The sequence below is a fragment of the Calliphora vicina genome, chromosome 4 (assembly GCF_958450345.1).
Source record: "Calliphora vicina chromosome 4, idCalVici1.1, whole genome shotgun sequence".
Lineage (NCBI taxonomy): Eukaryota > Metazoa > Arthropoda > Insecta > Diptera > Calliphoridae > Calliphora > Calliphora vicina.
Window position 1 is genome coordinate 89,710,040 of NC_088783.1, and position 19,367 is coordinate 89,729,406.

Below are 19,367 nucleotides of genomic sequence, written 5' to 3' on the forward strand. Positions count from 1 at the left end.
AGTTGGAAAGTCGAAAATAGTCTAAAAAAGTCGATTTAATTAAAAAGTCGAAAGTTCGAAAAGTCGACTTTTATAAATTACCAAAAGTCGAAAGTTCGAAAAAAAAACGGAAAAAGTCGAAACGAAAAGTCGACTTTTTGTTTCAGCTATATAACCCTATTTTATAGTAAATAATTTATTTTTCATTAACATTTAATTTAAATCAACACACAAAAAAAAACAAACAATACAAAATACATCCAACTATATAAAACATCAAGAACAACGAACATTAAAGAAAAATTTTTTTTTTTTTTTCATCATTTATTTATTGTATCTTCATTATTTAATGAACTAACAATAAGTGGTTCAAATCTTATATCTAATATTATTATTTAATTAGTCCAGCCAGTGCCGGACGAAAAAATTTTGTGTTCATGGTTGTTTTGGTTAAATTGGCATTCTTCCTTCTAGATTAGGTCTGCTGTGTCCCTCCTTCTTAATCGAGTGTGGCCACGGTTATCTAATATGTTGCGGGCCAGCGGGTTTGGGTGAACTTCAAGTTTTTTAAATATTTTTGTACGTTTTTCGAGATTTCAGTTTTTACAATGGGCACGTTTAGATCTTTGTGTATATTCGCGTTTTTGATATACCAGGGGGCAACTGTGATCATTCTTAGAAACTTGTTTTGGCGTCTTTGGATCTTTTCTACATTTGACGCTGAGGCCGTGCCCCATAACTGTATGCCATAACACCATATCGGTTTTATGATCATGTTATAAAGTAGAAGTAGAATCTAAACTAAGCGTGGAGTTTCTGCCAATAAGCCAATTAATTTGAATTGATTTCAATTTCATTTGAGTCAACTTTGCATCTATATGACTTTTCCATGTAAGGCCACGATCGAGATGTATTCCGAGGTATTTCACTTCCGATTGTTGAATTATTGTTTGGTTATTGATATGAATAGGGGGACATGATTCTCTACGCAATGTAAATGTAATGTGTGTACATTTTTGCTCGTTGACTTTAATTTTCCATTGTTTTAACCATTTTTCTAATTCAAATATGTGGTTTTGTAAGTAACGAGACGCTTCTTGAGGGTTTTCATGAATGCTTAGAATAGCAGTATCATCAGCAAATGTTGATGTATGAGTGCGATTGTTGTTGGCATATCAGACGAATACATCAAATATAAAAAAGGTCCCAGGATACTGCCTTGGGGGACTCCAGCTTCAATGGGTTGTGCAGCACTTAAAAAGTTTCCCTCTTTAACCTTAAATGTTCGACCAGTTAAATAGCTTTCCAACAGCTTATGTGTGTTTGCCGGTAAATTTTGACTCAATTTGTGTATTAATCCAGCATGCCATACCTTATCAAACGCTTGAGAGATGTCGATGAAGAGTGCAGAACAGTATTTCTTTTCTTCAAACGCTTTTCTCACCATATTGACAAGTCTATGGGTTTGTTCGATAGTACTGTGTTTTCTTCTAAATCCAAATTGATGATTCGGAATGCAATTGTTTTCAGTTAACATCGGGTACAACTTGTTCATAAGTATCTTCTCAAATAGCTTTGATATATTAGACAATAGGCTGATAGGTCTGTATGATTCTACTTTTGTGTGATCTTTTCCCGGCTTGGGTATCATGGCAACCAGTGAAACCTTCCATTCTGGAGGATAATATTCAAGTCGTAATATAGCATTAAAAATAAAAAGAATTATTTTTATTGCTATCCGGGGTAGCTCCATAAGCATCTTGTTGCTGATCTTGTCCATACCAGGCGCTTTCTTGGGATTTAAATCAGCAATAGCATTTTCGATCTCTCGAATCTCAAAACGTAGGGGTACGGCTGCTCCAAAATAGGGTGCAACAGGTGGCAACTCAATTGCTTCGTTTGATGTGTTCGGTGTAAATACTTTTTTTAAATGATTAACAAACAGATTCCCTTTTTCAGTATCATTTCTTGCCCAACCACCACTTGAATTTCGCAAGGGGGACTTACATATAACGGGTCTTTTAAGATTTTTTGTTGCTCGCCATAATGAGTAATCCGATTACGGGGTTGCGTCCAGGCTTTCTAAATATTTATTCAATGATTCCATTTTTCGAAATTCCAAGAGCTTTTTAAGTCTTTTTATACAATCTTTAAGCTTCGATTTTAGTTGGGGGGATCTGTGCAATTGCCACTCTCTTCGAAATCTTCTTTTTTCATTTAAGAGCCGTTCGACATCTGCAGAATTAATTCTATTATATCTGAATTGTCGGGGGGTTTGGGTAGCATGTTGAGCAGCCATTCTGAGATTTTTATCGAAATTGATAAGAGAGTGATCGATGTTTTCTGGTGTTCTTAGCGGTATGTTTTCCGAGCAATGTGTACTGAGGTATTTTTTATATTTGAGCCAATTTATTCTTGTGCCTGCCATCGCTAAATTACCAGTCGGGGATACAATTTCTAGGGGGCTCAATAAAGTAATAATAGTGGGTGAGTGATCTGAAGATAGTTCCAGCGAGGATTCAATTTGAATCATTTCTCTAGGGATATTTTTCATCACGCTAAAATCAATAACATCCGGTATTTTTCGTGGGTCAGTAGGCCAGTAAGTAGGTTGGCCGCTCGAAAGCACATGCAAACCCATTTTAGAAATTGAGTCGAACAAAACACGACCTTTAGGGGTAATCAGTCGTGATCCCCAGAATGTGTGCTTAGCATTATAATCACCAGCAGCCAGGAAACGGGGGCCTAGTGATTTAAAAAATCTATTATATTGACTTTCTGTAATTGAGAATCTTGGGGGTGAGTATATCGATGAAATCACTAAGTTTCGATGAAAATCTTCAAGACAGATTGTAGTAGCTTGAAGATAATCTTCGCAAAAATCACACATTAAGTAGTGTTTTATTCGAGCTTTTATTAAAATTGCCGAGCCTCCGCATGCTCTACCTCTGGGATCTTTGGTGTCATATATTACATATCCATTTATTCGAAAGGAACTTCTGGACGTCAAATGAGTTTCAGAAACCAGCATTACATCAATTTGTTGGTTTCTTAAAAAATATTCGAGTTCGTTTTTGTGTTGGCGTATGCCGTTTGCATTCCAAAAACATATTCTTAGGCAGTTCATGGTCAAACAAGTTTTAAACAAATAATAATTCAACATAATATAAACAACTAAAACAAAACCTGCAATAAACCAAACAAAATTAAAACATCATACACTCTCGGCCACGTACATGACACAGCGGTGAGACACCAAACAAGAATTGCTTTTGGACTACCTCAACAAATTATAGTGTAGTAAAAACAAACTATTAAAATTAACTATAAATATGTTGATACAACAAGTTTCTTGTGAATAACAAAAAAATTAAAACTAACAAAAAAATCTAATTAAGGGCAAGAATATGATATTTATCTAACCTAAATTTGTCGATATAGGATACCAAGAATCGTATGTTTTATTTAAATTGCAATATGCCTTCACGCACTCTATAAAGTTTACCTTTAGTATTAACCTAAAGGAGCTCTCTTAGGTTATAAAAGTCCCTCGAAATAAACAAATTCTTTTATAAAAACTTTACAATAGCCAAATTTTATATGCTGCAAAAAGTAAAAATCTATTTATAAAAAATCTACTATCCTTTATTATTACCCTTAGTACAAAAGAAAATCTTAAAAACTAATAATTTTCTTGTCTAAAAAAAATTTTAAAATAACATTTAAAATTTTATAAGGTACTTCTCTGTCAGGGGAGATATGGCCAGTAGACAAAATTACAACTTTTTCCTGGGACTTTATTCTCAATCTCCAGCTAAGAATTGTTTTTATAATTAAATAAAAGTCTATTAACTATTTATTAATGCCGTGCTACCTACTTTTTCAAATGTCAGTTTTCCTCTTATATTAAATATGATAAAAATTGTTCACCAACGTAATTAATTGTTCACCAATGTAAGATTTTTCGTATTTGTTTGATTGTTCCTTATGTAACTCTATTTTAAGAATGGCGCTTGTGGTCACATTGACATATAATCAAACCTTCTAAAATTTCCAACATTTTCCCTTGCAGAAACTACAATTAATTTTCCTGACATTTCGAAACTAAAACAAGAATGGTCGTCATAATATAACGATAATTATGAATGAATTTTCCTGACAAATACATCTCTGCTATTATAAATAAGTTTAGTTTGGCAATACCTCCTTCTATGTTTTTCATTAATCTATTACAAAAATTTACTATTATACCATTCACAATAATATGATCCCAAACAGCTGATCGAAATCTACTTTTATTTTTTTTACATCAAACAAACAACTAATTTTATAAAAAACAAACAAGAACTATAATAAAACAAAATAAAAACAAATAAATTAAAAAACACATAGAACAGAAACAAACATAAAAATATTACACATTTAAACAAAACAGGAAAAATATAAATCTCAGCAGAACCCAAGCCACGGTGCATGAAAAAAAAATTTGATGAGAGGCTGACAGAGCAGGAGCACAATTTGCCTTTGGACTACTCAGGTCACCCATCTATTTAACATGTAAGCCTCCCTTCAACAAGCAAGCCATCAACCCACCTCAACTAACAGGGAACCTAAAAAGACACCGCAACAAAGAGTGGTACACATATTTTTGTTGTCGATTTAACAGTAGAACGTTTATTCGAACTGATTCCCTGAAAGCATCGCAATTCTTGATTAAATGAGTCGTGCATCGGATAATACCTTGTTCGACATCATCATGCACATGCCTGAAGAAAAAAATATTGTTTTTATATTTTCTATATAAAATATTGTAATTGTATTTGCTGGACCGATTTGGACTATCTTTGGTTTTTAAATGTTCGTCATAGTCCAATGTTCGTAGTATTCCAATTCAAATTTTTACTGAAAGAAAAATTAAAATTACAGAATATGTAACCAAAGACAGTAAAATGGCTGAGTTAGTGCGGAGAATTCCAACGATAAGTGTGTTCGCGTACTTTCCAGTAAAAATTATCCAGTAACTTTAATTTAGAGCGTAAAAATACATTAACTCTCAATCTAAAAAAATATACAAAAAGTACGCGAACAACAATTTGTAACAATAAGTTGTATTTTATTATAAATCAATTTAAAACGTTTGCTTTGTGATATTTTACTTCTTTTCTTTGCAAGACTTGTAAATTGTGTTAATTTTAATTTTTTTTGTTTTGTTTACATTTACAATTTGTTTTAAACATACTTTTCATGTTGATATTTTTTACTGGACAAAAAATGAAGGGTGTGAGTTAAATACGTCCCACATTTATGTTAAATACGTTCCAAACACTATTAAACTAGTTTTTTGTTTTTTTATTTATTTATTATGTGTTTCTCTCTGGACACTTTTTAGACATAAATTTAGATATGTATAATAATACACTAAATGGATAGAATTGGTAGGTATCATATGCGTGGCACGTTTTCTCCCGCACTGTGACACTATTTCGATAAGAAAGCGATATCATATTCGATGAGTTTCAACTACAAGATGATACGTTTGGGACACTTTTTGGATAGTAATTGTTGGCAGGGTAGACTTAGGTACTTTTTCACTAACACATGTATATTGTTAGGTACTGCTGTCAAAGAGTTGGAGTACTTGTTATACTTTGGTTGAAATAATTTGTTTAAATTAGTTACTTGTTTATATTTACTTTGTATTTATATGAATTACTTTAATTTAATATGTTTTGTTATTTATGTTTTTCTAAAAATTTTCTATTACAAATTTGTCAATAAAATATTTGCATTCTTGAAATCAATTCCGTTAATAAAGGTCGTATTTTATTTGGCTCAAATAGTAGGGTTGGTAAAAATGGGTATCTCCCAAACTATAATAGATAATTGATTGATACGACGAGGTTTTTTGTAGTTACCGGTGAGGAGGTTCTATATGTGTGTTGAAATCGGAACACAAACGAAGAAATATGATTGTTTTAAAAATGTAACATACCCGAAATGTCCTACTTTAAGGACCCTTGGTCACGCCCCTGGTAGGCCCATGAGGTGCAAGTTCAAAATTTAAACTCGTCAACACTTCCTCTTTGTGAATGAAATTTCATTCAAATCGGACTTACCGTTTAGAAGTTACATATTTATTTCCCTCCACCACCATAAGTGGTGAATGAGGGTATATATAAGTTTGTCATTCCGTGTGTAACATTGAGAAATATTCATCTGAGACCCAACAAAGTATATATATTATTGATCCTTATGAAATTCTAAGTCGATTGAGCCATGTCCGTCTGTCTGTCCGTCTGTGTAAAACACGCTCACGTCCAAAATACGCAAACAAACTTTGTAGAGTTGCAAGAAAAATGTTTATTATTGTCCTAAGCAGTTTGGTATTGAAAATCAGCGAAATCGATTCAGTGGAACCAAAGTTATGAATGAAAATGTAGGACAACCTAAAAAAAAATTGATAATTTTCACATATTTTTGGACATTTTTTGTAAATTTATTGCAGCTAATATCATAAAATTTTGCACTCGTTACTTTTGTGATAAAAGGAGTAACTCTGGTGAAAATTATAAGAATAGGTCCATGATTTCTCCTAGTCCCCATACAAATTTCTTCCCGAAATATGGTTCTATGGTCTATAAATGCCTACAGAATAGGAATATCCACATGAAATTCAGCAAAAATAAGTTTCGTGGTAAAAGAAATTATATTCCAAAATTTTTCATGGATCGGCCCATATTTGACCATAGCCCCCATATAAAGTACACTTCCGAAAATCTCTTAAATAAGCATAAATGTCTTATAAATATCGCTATCAAGTTGAAATTCGACATGAATAATCCCCATATATACCAAAATCGCTGAACCTAATTCTATGATGATCGGCCGATAATTGGTTATAGCTCCCATATAAGGACCACTTCCGAAAAACACAATAACCTACATAAATATCTAAAAAATATCAATATCAAAACAAAATGTCACACACATCCATAGTTTATATTTAGAAATCATACTACTGGATTTTGTGAATATCGGTCCATATTTGACCACAGCTCCCATATAAGGTCCACTTCCAAAAATCAGTTAAGTACTCATAAATCTCTTATAAATACATTTATCATGCTAAAATTCGACAAAAGTTATACTCATATATATAGATATCACTGTACCAAATTTTATGCAGATTGGCCGATAATTGGTCATAGCTCCCCTATAAGGCCCATTTCCGAAAAAAGATATTAACCTTAAAAAGTATTAAAAACATATCGATATCAAAATGAAATTACGCACAGATCCAGTAATTTGAATCCAGTAATAGGTTAGGTTAGGTTCCATGGGTAGCCACTCTTCAAGCAGCTCACTTGGGTCCATTCAAAACTGATCCCATTGTGATACCCAAGGGGTAAACATCTTGGTATTAATTATACGTCCGTTGTTTCCAGGCTAAACCAACCAGATTCTCTGATGAAAGAGTAGATTCGTCTAAGACTTATCCTTGATAGCTCATCTAAGCATGATAGGAATGGCGTTCCCTCAGATTTATCAGAGCCGTGCATTGACAGAATAGGTGTGACACCGTCTCATCCTCTTCTTCATTATGGCAGCTCCTACAGTAGTCATTATACCGTAGGCCCAATCTCCTAGCATGTGTCCCAATTATACAGTGTCCTGTAATGAAGGAGACAATTAGCCTTATTTGCTCACGACGAAATTCCATAAGTAGATTCGTCCTGCTGGCATCATATACGGGCCAAGTAGACCTCGTTGTAACACAGGAAGACTCATTGGTCCACCTGCTTTGTGCAGATTCATATAGTGTCCGCTGAACAGCCATCTTGCATATAGCAAGGGAAATACCAGAAAAGGGGTCGATCTCATCATCATCCATCATCGCCCCCATTTTGGCCAGTTCGTCAGCTATACAATTACCCTGATTACCATCGTGGCCAGGGACCCATATAAGCGTTATCCTAGAATGTCTCGCTATCTCATTAAGGGAAACCCGGCATTCCTCGGTTAACCTAGATGTCGTAAAGACACCCGCTATTCCTTTAACGGCAGCCTTGCTATCGGTAAATATACATATATCACCAGATATTTGATAAAACCTCAGCCAGTTGGATGCACGTTTAATGGCCGTAATTTCCGCCTGAAGAGCCGTACAGAAGTTAGGTAGCCTGAAATAGGATTTAATCCCATAGTTCTCAATAAAGAAACCACCACCGACCCTATTGCCCCTCTTTGAGCCATCAGTAAATACCCTTATGACATCATCAGGGGGTAAGAGTCCGCGCTGCCATGAATCCCTATTCGGGATCCTAATATGGAAATGCATATCGAAAAATGGTTTTGCGATGCAGTAATCGACATTACTATGTAAGTACCCATAGTAGTTCAGTATCTTAGAGTGCCCATGATCTTTACCATACCACGAGCATCCAGCATTTAGTCTCACAGCAGAGTTGAGAGCCATTTGTATCACCATCAAATCAACTGGTAACCAGTTCAGGATAGTAAAAAGTGCCTTAGAGGGGGTAGTCCTTATAGCGCCTGTAATCAGTATCGCAATAGTCCTGAGAACTCGTTCCACAGCCTTACGGTGAGTAGCATTATCCAAGGCGTGCCACCACACCAACACTCCATAGAACAAGATGGGTTTAACAACTGCTTTGAAGATCCAACTGATACCCTTCGGCATAATACCCCAGTTTGTACCAATTGCCTTCTTACAGGAGTAGATGGCTACATAAGCCTTGTTAATCCTGTTTTGAATATTCAAATTCCAGGACAATCTTTTATCTAGAATGATGCCAAGATACTTCGCATTATCTCTAATCTCAAGACTGATTCCATTCAGTCTAGGTGGTCTGAAGTCATCGATCTTATACCTCCTAGTGAAGAGAACCAGTTCCGTTTTTTGTGGGTTCACACTAAGTCCACATGAAATACTCCACTCACTCAGTGTACTTAATGCTGATTCCATACAACTGGATATTGTATCCAGATATAAAAACTGCAACATCGTCAGCATATGCGACTGTCTTGATCCTTCTGTTGTCCATCCTGATCAACAGGGAATTCATAGCCAAATTCCACAGAAGTGGTGATAAAACACCCCCCTGCGGGGTTCCACGATTGGCCACTTTTAAAACACTTACACCACCTAAAGTAGCACAAATGACTCTATAACCGAGTATCTTTTCGACTAGTCGGCGAACACATAGATCAATTCCCAGTTCATCCATCGCAGATAGGATGGCATCGGGCCTGACATTATTAAAAGCTCCTTATGTATTAGAGACTCCTCAATGGAGCCAACTAGCGAATGTAGAGCTGTTTCCACAGATCTGCCTTTGGTGTAGGCATGTTGGGATTTAGAGATGAGTTCCGACGGAATGGTCATTCTCAGATATACGTCAATCACCCTTTCTAGGGTTTTCAGCAGGAAGGATGCAAGGCTAATTGGCCTATAATCCTTTGGTTTAGTGTGAGTCGCCTTACCACCTTTAGGAATGAAGACTACTCTGCATCTCGTCCACCATGTGGGGATATAGGTCCATCTAATACACGCTGTGTATATGCTAATGAGCCATGGTACAACTATTTCTTCGTTCTTTTGAAGATCAGCAGGAATAATGCCATCCGGCCCTGGAGATTTAAACGGGTCGAAGCTTTTGATTGCCCATTGGATTCTATCCCTGTTTATCGGAACAGAGTTATCACCCGGAGCAACAGAATCGGCAGCCCCATTCATAGTCACATCATCGACTGGAAGGCAACCTGGAAAATGAGTATCTAATAGGACCTCAAGTGTTTCCTTACTATTCAGAGTCCATCTACCACAGGGTTTCTGGATATAGCTTGGTACAACCGGTGAAGTTGATAGAATTTTACGTAATCGGTTAGTCTCAGAGGATCCTTCCACGCCGCTACAGAAGTCCCTCCAGGCTTTCCTTTTCGCATTCCTCGTAAGGTTCTTAAAGTGGTTCACTGAGGACTTATATTCCGGCCAGTTACCCAGCCTCTTTGCCTCGTTGAACAATTTACGACACGCCCTTCTTGCGTGTTCAATCTCAGGGTTCCACCAGGGTGGCTTATTCCTACCCCTGCAGATATTCGGCTTACAGGCCAAATTAGTAGCTGATTGGAACGCTTCTGTAAGTGCCTCAACTGCTACCTCAATATCGTCCCTATTTTCAATAGTGGGCGGGTTTGGTAGAGACCGGGAGAGTACATCACTCTGCAACTCCCAATTGGTCTTCCTCCTATTTAGAATGGTATTATCATTCCTATAAGTTACACTGATATTGAAATCAATATATAGATGATCAGAAAAAGAGCAGTCGTCGGAGACAGCCCAATTGTTAATCATACTGTGGTGCTCAGCACTCACAAGTGTTAAGTCTAGTACCTCACTTCTGTTTGAAACAATGAAGGTAGGTTCTGAACCTCTATTAACTACTTCCAAACTACTATTAAGTATGAAACTGAAAAGACTCTCACCTCTTGTGTTGGTGTCGCTGCTACCCCATACAATGTGGTGCGAGTTAGCGTCAGCACAGATAACCAATGGTATCCTGGACTCATTCGCCTTTTTCACAGCACTACGGATATCATCGTTTGGTGGATGCTCCCCGTGGTCATGCGCCATGTAGCTGGATATCAGCCATAACAAACAGCCTTCATTAGTTTCCCATGAGACTGCTACTGTATCTTCATTACTGTAATCAGACAGAATGAAGATTTTCAAAGAGCTTTTAGCCAATATACAGGATCTAATTTTACCTGCGCCTTTAGCAAAGTAGAGCTTATAGCCCTTCAAACATAGTCCACAGATACGGTCCTGATGGACCCAAGGTTCCTGGACCATGACTAGCTCCTCCCCGTTCTGAGCAATTCGGAGGAGCAGTGCAGCTGATGCTGCTTTAGAGTGGTGAAGGTTTATCTGGGTCACCCTCACCATGCTCCATTTTTACAATAGTGACGTCGGCGTCCTCCTGGTCAGAATTCAGGAGGGCGTCCTCGTCCACCACCTCATCCATCCGTTCAAAGAATGTACCAACTAGTTCGGAGACTGAGTTGGTATCTTCAGTGTCGGCTGGATCAGTGGCGTCATTGCAATCCATGCCCTCTTCCTTGTCGCTACGGTAGACACGCAGGATGATCGTACCAAATCCATAGTAGACCTTCCCTTGTGCCTTCCTTAGCGGCCCCAAAGAGTCCTTATTCAGGACAACGATCGCTTTCCTTGAAGAGCCCTCAGCGTCCGTAACCTTAACAACTTTCCAGTCTTGAGTTGGAAGCTGTGGGTTACAGCACTGAAGGATCTCCAAGATCTCCTCCGGGCTAGATGGCTCAGCTGGTATTTTAGCTATGGATCTAGGCTTTCGGGGTATCTCACTCACAGATACCACCTCAAGCCTAGACCCCGGCCAAACCTCACCCAGTGATGCGACGGCAGTCTTTAGTAGCAACGCTGAGCGTTCATCTACACAAGACATAAGTTTTACGTGACCCTGGTACCAACCAGCGTCATCGCATTGTGGAGGAGTGCCTGGGTTCTCTTTGAGAACTTTCCAAAACACCCCTACCAGTTTTTGCTTCACCATATCCCAATTCAATTGAGATATGGATCCGTCATTCGCACTCCGGTCGATAACCGCCCTAACAAGACTGTCTTTGACAATCTCGCTAAAGGATTTAGCTAACGACCTTTGTGCCGCTTTGGGACATTTAGGTCCCGGTTGCTGGCTCTTGGTCGCTGTATCCTCCTCTGAACGTTGCCGTTTAGGCCCCGCTGGTAATTCAGCAGAAGGAGGAGCGGTCTTGAGACCAGCAATATAGGCTTTCGCCCAGGAAAGCGAAGCTTGTTGCTCCTTAGTGAGGTCCTCGACTTTTTTCGAGCCAAGTGCCTCAACAAAGCGGTAAGCGGAACGCCTGGTGGTAGCAGCCCTTCTAGCAGGGTTTTTATGCCTGGGGTTAGTTTCAGAGCCGGGATTGGCCAGGGGTGATGCGTCTTCAGGACAGGAGGATTCCTTCACAAGACCTGAGCGCACAGTTGGCATATGGGAAGCATCCGTGAGGGGCGACTTAGTCGCTTCCCCCTTAGAGGCACCCGAAACAGGGGGTTTAGCCGCCTTGACGACTTGGGCTTTCGCGGCTTTGGAGGTACTTGGAGAGAAGTCCAGAGGTACCTCGCCGCTTAGGTCACTACCACCTATTGCCTTGGATTTTTTACAATCAGCCAATCTGGGTATGCCAGATTGACCTCTTGCGACACCAGTAGCATGCAGACTAGTCTGGCCCGGTGTGATCACCTGACTAGCCTGAGTTGCAGTAGCATTCGACTCACCACAGCCCGAAGCCATCGCTGTGGGAGTAGGGTCCCCGGAGATTATGAAGCCCCCGACCGGGTACATGGGGCATGCCTTATCCTCTTCCATGTGTCCTGATGGACAATTACTTGCATTTTATACCTGCTGCCAGGTGTTGAGATAACTGCCGCCCCATTGGAGAAACAGACGCAGACCACCAGCCGCCCAATATGGGAAACAGACGCTGGTGGATTTCGGACGGACATTAAAGAGTCCTTACGGACCAGCCGGACTATCCACCTTAACCACCCCTCTCAATGAGGGGAAAATGGTTCGATGGAAATAACATCTGATAGCCGCCCCAGAGGAGAACAGACGCTATCAGACAAAGGGAGGGTAGTTCTTAGTATCATGCTCAACGCGTGCCCTTCTGGAATGGGAGACCCTGCCAGAGACAGCCAACTCAAGTTAAACTGTCCCCTCCAGCATGGCCAACGCGAATCATCGCACTTAAGCCTCTACATCGCGTCAAGATGACTACCCATCGTAGAGGCCAGTAATCATACTTCTGGATTTTGTGAATATCGATCCATATTTAACCATAGCTCCCATATAAGGTCCACTCCCGAAAATCACTAATATCGTCATAAATTTCTTACAAATATAGTTATCAGGTTAAAATTCGAAACAAATTTGTTCAATATATGTACACAAAAATCGATGTACCAAATGTTACGATGATAGGCCCATAATTGGTCATAGCCTCCATATAAGAATCACTTCCGGAAAACACATTAACCTGCACAAATATTTAAAGTAATCTGTACCAAGATGTATTAACAAGGTGGCAGCGTAACTACAACAATTACAACAATACAAGAACAATAGTCATTTTTGTTTGTGTAAAACCGTGTAAAGTGTCAAAATAAAATTCGCAAAAACGCACTTTTATAAATGAAATAGTTTTTTTTAACACTTTTAAATATTTTATACACATAAAGCGGTGACAAATATTCACTTTTTTAAATATAAAATAATCTTTTTAACCTTATAACAAATTTAAAAATGTTTGTAAACAAGCTTTTGACATTTCACAAGGCAAAGCACGAGTAGAGCAAAAAATAGTCAGCTGGCGTTACGCTGCCACCTGGTTAAATATGCCTTGATCTGTACTAAACCAAAATTTTACACCGATCACTAATTTGTATCCAAGAATCGTACTACAAGATTTTTAAAATATTGGTCCATAATTAACCATATCTCCCATATAATGTCCACTTTTGATAATGACGTTGTTTATATAAAATTTTACAAAAATAGCTCTCAAATACTTAGGTCCATAATAGGTCATAGCTTCCATATATTGAACCAAAATAGTACACCGATCAGTAATTTTTAAAATCATACTACTGAATTTTGTGAATATTGGTCCATATTTCGCAACAACTCCAATATAAATACATAAAAATCACGTTAAAATATTTTATGACAATCGACTCATAATAGGTCATAGCTCCCACATAAGTCCCACAACCAAACATTTTTAAATTGGTCTAAATATATTTGTATACCCTTTTTTATACTCTGTTTATTCACTTGATGTTAAAAGGGAAAAATGTTGATCCAAACGTATTAACTAAATATTAAGTATATAAATTGTTAAATTTCATACGTTCCAATAGGAATTTCAATTATATTATGTACTTTTGAAATAAAATATTGTCTGCGTAAACTAATATTTCTAACAATTGTTAAGTATATTATTCAGTTGTTATACCATCATATTTAGGTGGAGGGTATTTAAGATTCGGCACGGCCGAATATAGTACTCTTACTTGTTATACCCTTCAGCTTCGTGAGAAGGGTATATATAAGTTTGTCATTCCGTTTGTAATTTCTACATTTTTCATTTCCGACCCTATAAAGTATATATATTCTGGATCCTTATAGATAGCGGAGTCGATTAAGCCATGTCCGCCTGTCTGTCTGTCTGTCTGTCTGTCTGTCTGTCTGTCTGTCTGTCTGTCTGTCTGTCTGTCTGTCTGTCTGTCTGTCTGTCCGTCTGTCTGTCTGTTGAAATCAGTTTTCTGAAGACCCCAGATATCTTCGGGATCCAAATCTTCAATAATTCTGTCAGACATGCTTTCGAGAATTTTGCTATTTAAAATCAGCAAAATCGGTCCACAAATGGCTGAGATATGAGGAAAAAACCAAGACAACCTCTATTTTTGACCTATTTTTTACCTATATCTGGATTACTAAGACATTAATATAGACAATATGGATATCTAATGATAGATATTTCAAAGACATTTGCAACGACGTATATAAGACCATAGTAAGTTGGACCTACAATGGGTCAAAATCGGGAAAAAAAAATTTATAGCACTCTTACTTGTTTTTAATATTTATTTGTTTACACTTTATCTTATTACTTAAAGAGGTTAGCAATAAATATATTCCTTTTCTACTTAAACATTTTGTTTTGTTGTAATATTGATAATAAGTTTATGTGTTAATTGTTTTGGAGAAAAAAATTTAAAAAACCTTTTTGAATCAATTTCTATATACTAAGAACTAAAACTAGGTTAAACAAGTAAGAGTGCTATATTCGGCTATGCCGAATCTTATATACCCTTCACCTTTGTTGTGGATGCATTATTATTTTTTATAATTAGTATATAGGTATGTATATACATTGCCCACTTTCAGCGTACATCATCCTAAATTTATCAAGAACATAAAAAACAACAACAACGCCAAACGAAACAGAACACCAAAAGAAAAAACAAAAACAAAATACGCAAGGCAATGAAACCAACACACATCCAAACATACGTTTAATTGTATAAAAAACAACAACAACGCCAAAAGAAACAAAATACGCAAAGCTTGCACATCCAAACATACGTTTCGTTGTTTTTTTGTCAAAAAAACCAACACACAACCAAACAAACGTTTAGTTGTATAAAAAACAACAACAACGCCAAAAGAAACAAAACACAAAAAAAAAACAAAATACGCAAAGCTAGCACATCCAACCATACGTTTTGTTGTTTTTTTGTCAAAGCATGCAATACATTGTGTTTTTTGATGAAATTTTCAGAGGTCTCGGATTTTTGCTCATATCTCTGTTATTTATGGACGGATTTTGCTGATTTTAAATAGCAAAATTCTCGAAAGTATGTCTGACAGAATTGTTGAAGATTTGGATCCCGGAGATATCTGGGGCCTTCAGAAAATTGATTTCAACAGACAGACAGACAGACAGACGGACATACAGACAGACAGACGGACATGGCTTAATCGACTCCGCTATCTATAAGGATCCAGAATATATATACTTTATAGGGTCGGAAATGAAAAATGTAGAAATTACAAACGGAATGACAAACTTATATATACCCTTCTCACGAAGCTGAAGGGTATAAAAAGGGTAAAATTTATAAAGCGATTAGCTCGTTTATGTGCTGGAATTCTGAGTGTTCACATCTTCTGATAAAGTTTTCTGTTAAATAATTCAATTTAACATTGATGGTAGGAAAATCAGCGAGTGTGTGGAGTCTACGCGTTGAATAGTGCCAAGGAAGTTTAAAAATCATTTTTAAAAGCTTGTTTTGTGCCACTTGGAGCTTTTTCCTGTGGCAATTTGCTGACGTAGACCAGACAGGTGTGCAATAAAACATTATGGGGTGGAAAATGGATTTAATTAAAATTTTTTTGTTTTCAATTGAAAGATCGGATTTTCTGTTTATTAATGGGTATAACATATGTGTGACCCTGTTAATTTTGTCCACAATATACGAAATGTGGTTTTTAAATTTTTTTTTTTGTATCAAGAATAACACCTAGATACTTAACATTTTCTTCCCAATTGATGTTGTGGTTTTGGAACTGCAATGGATTTTGGGGTGTAAAGCAGGGCTTACGTTTCCTCGTAAAGTATATGGCTTTTGTTTTATCCGGATTTATTAAAATTTTCCATTTTGTAAAATATTTATTTATATCAACTAAGGCTAGTTCTAGGTTATGTTTTATATTTACAGCATATAGGTCGGAGCTTAGGATAGAAGTATCATCTGCAAAAATTGTTGTTGTGCAATAGGGAAACGACGGTATATCGGCTATGTAAATGTTATATAAAACTGGCGATAAACAGGAACCAGCATTTATATGAACCTCACGTGAATTTGTTTTTCCTATATAAACACGAAAAGATCTATCAGTTAGAAAACTTAATATGATTTTGATTATTTCGTGTGGGAAATTAAACGATTTTAACTTGTAAATAAGGCCATTATGCCATACAGAGTCAAAGGCTGATTTAATGTCAAGAAGAACCATTCCTGTTGATTTTCCATTTTCGAAATCATTTTTAACTAGCTTTTTAATTTTAAGTAATGGTTGGGATGTATTGTGTTGTCTTCTAAAACCAAATTGGTTAGTAGGAAAAATATTATGTGAATCAACAAAGTTCAATATTTTCTCTTTAATTATCTTTTCCAATATTTTGCTGGTTGTTGGTAATAGACTAATAGGTCTGTAAGACCCCGGAGCTTCAGCAGGTTTGTTTGGTTTAGGTATTGCTATTGTTTTAGACTTTTTCCATTGTTTTGGAAAGTAGCATAGCTTTAAGCATGCATTAAATATATTTGTAATATATGTATTTGATTCCTTTTTTTGGCAGATTTTTTAAACATATGTTATTAATTTCATCTATACCAGGTGATTTTTTATTTTTCAACATCTTAATAAAATTGGAAGTATTTTCGGCAGATATATAATAACTCTGGGATATGTTATTTATTTCAGTGTGTCTTATACTATTTACGGCATTATTAACATCAAATATAGTTTCGTCATCACTAAGATGGTTTGAAAAATTGTTGTTTAAATAAAACGTGTCTGCTAATATATTGCATTTTTCCTCTAGTGTACTGTATATTCTAGAATTTTCTTTAAGCAAAGGAATATTTTTGTGTTTTCTTTTTAATATTTTTGATAAATTCCAGAACGGCGCAGAATATTTATCTAACGTAGAAAGCATGCTATTCCACGATTTGTTATTAAATTTAATAATTTCATTTGTGATAACCTTGTTTAGCCGAGTCATTTGCTGGTGATCATTTATGAATGGCAAATGAAAAAATGCGCCAAATTGCTTCATTACTGCTTACATTGCGGCCCATTTGAAATTGAGTGACATTAGTTGTGTTCGCGTACTTGATAATTTGTAATAATTTGTACAAATTATCACAGAAAGTTACGGGATTCCCTTCGTTTACTTTTAAAAACTTGTAACGAGAGAGCAAGAGAGTAGATAGAGAACATGATATTTTTTACTGGAAATTTTTTGAAGGGTGTGAAGTTAAATACGTCCCACATTTATGTTAAATACGTTCCAAACACTGTTAAATATTATAAAATTATTTAATTTTATGGAAAGAAACCAATAAAAAACATAAACTTATTTAATTTTAAAAAATTAATGAATTATATAATTATTTGGTGTAAATAATTGGATATTCAACAAAAATTTATTGAAAATGTGTAATTTTCAAGTGAATTGTTCCCAAATTCGTCAAAAATATGGAAATTTCAAGTGAATTTTTGGGAAATTTAGAGAAGACATGAATCGGGTCACCGCCCGAGTGGAAGTATCCTGGGACTAGTAGATTCCAAAACTATATGGTATATGTCTGGAACCAGCCCTGTATTCGAGATAGAATTTTTTGAAGAAATTGGTTTTACACCACAAATTTATGATATACATATGTATATGGAAATTTCAAGTGAAGTTTTAAGAAATTTAGAGAAGACATGAATCGGCTCAAAGCCAGAGTGGAAGTATCCTGGGACTAGTAGATTCCAAAACTATATGGTATATGTCTGGAACCAGCCCTGTATTCGAGATAGAATTTTTGGAAAAAAATTGGTTTTTTGTTTACCTAAAAATATTTCCAATTTTTATTTTAAAGTATAATATGGTGAAGGGTATTTAAGATTCGGCACATCCGAATATTGGTCTCTTACTTATTTAGATTGTTTTTGGCATCTTTATTACAAATATTTACATATAATTGTGTTTTTATTTTATCAGCAGACTCAAATTTGAAATAGCACACTAACTTATGAGAGTTGCCCACAGCAGTCATATTTTATCGTGTTATTATTTTATGACATACGACTATATCGAGCCCTTAGCGCCAAATTATCGTAAGCGACATTTTCGAAATTTTTTTTTTATTGCAAAAATTAAAATTTTATGGACCGACTGATGTTTTAGCGTTCTCAGAATATCAAAATTGTTAATAACTTCAAAATTATAGGGGGTAAGATTTTATCGTAAGTCAATGTTTACATTTTACAGTAAACGAATTTTATCGTAAGCGAAGGAAATAAATCTGTAACTTCTAAATGGTTAGATTGGTTTGAATGAAATTTCACACGCGCAAAGAAGAAGTGCTGTCGAGTTTAAGTTCTGAATGTAGACTTCATGGGCCCACCAGGGGAGCGACCAAGGGTCCTCAAAGTAGGACACCTCGGGTATGTTACATTTTTAAAACAATCCTATTTCTTCGTTTGTGTTCCGATTTCAAAAAAAATAACTCATAAAATCTTTTCATCGAGCGCTACAAAAGATCTAGTCGTAGCTATCAATTGTCTCTTATAGCTTAGGAGATATTCGCATTTGAAAATTAAATGTTCAATATTGTTACGTTTTAACCTTTTCAAAACGCTGGTTTATTTCCTTTAAATAAACCGGATACTTTTGATTGCAAATAAAGTAGTTTAAAAATTGTAACAACTCTTTATTTATTCAAAATGTACAACAACAACAAAATGAAATAGCCACTCAATGTTTTCTTATACACGTTTATAAATTCACAGAATTACAGACACAATTTATAATGTACACGAATTTACTTGAAAAAAACACAACACACTTTAAGACACTTAGATGATGTTTCTTCGAAAAGCGTCTCTGATCAACTCACTAACGACTGCAACCTCTGCCACTATTTATAACACTGCATTACCATCTAGAAAGCTCTTTAACTGTCAAAGTTC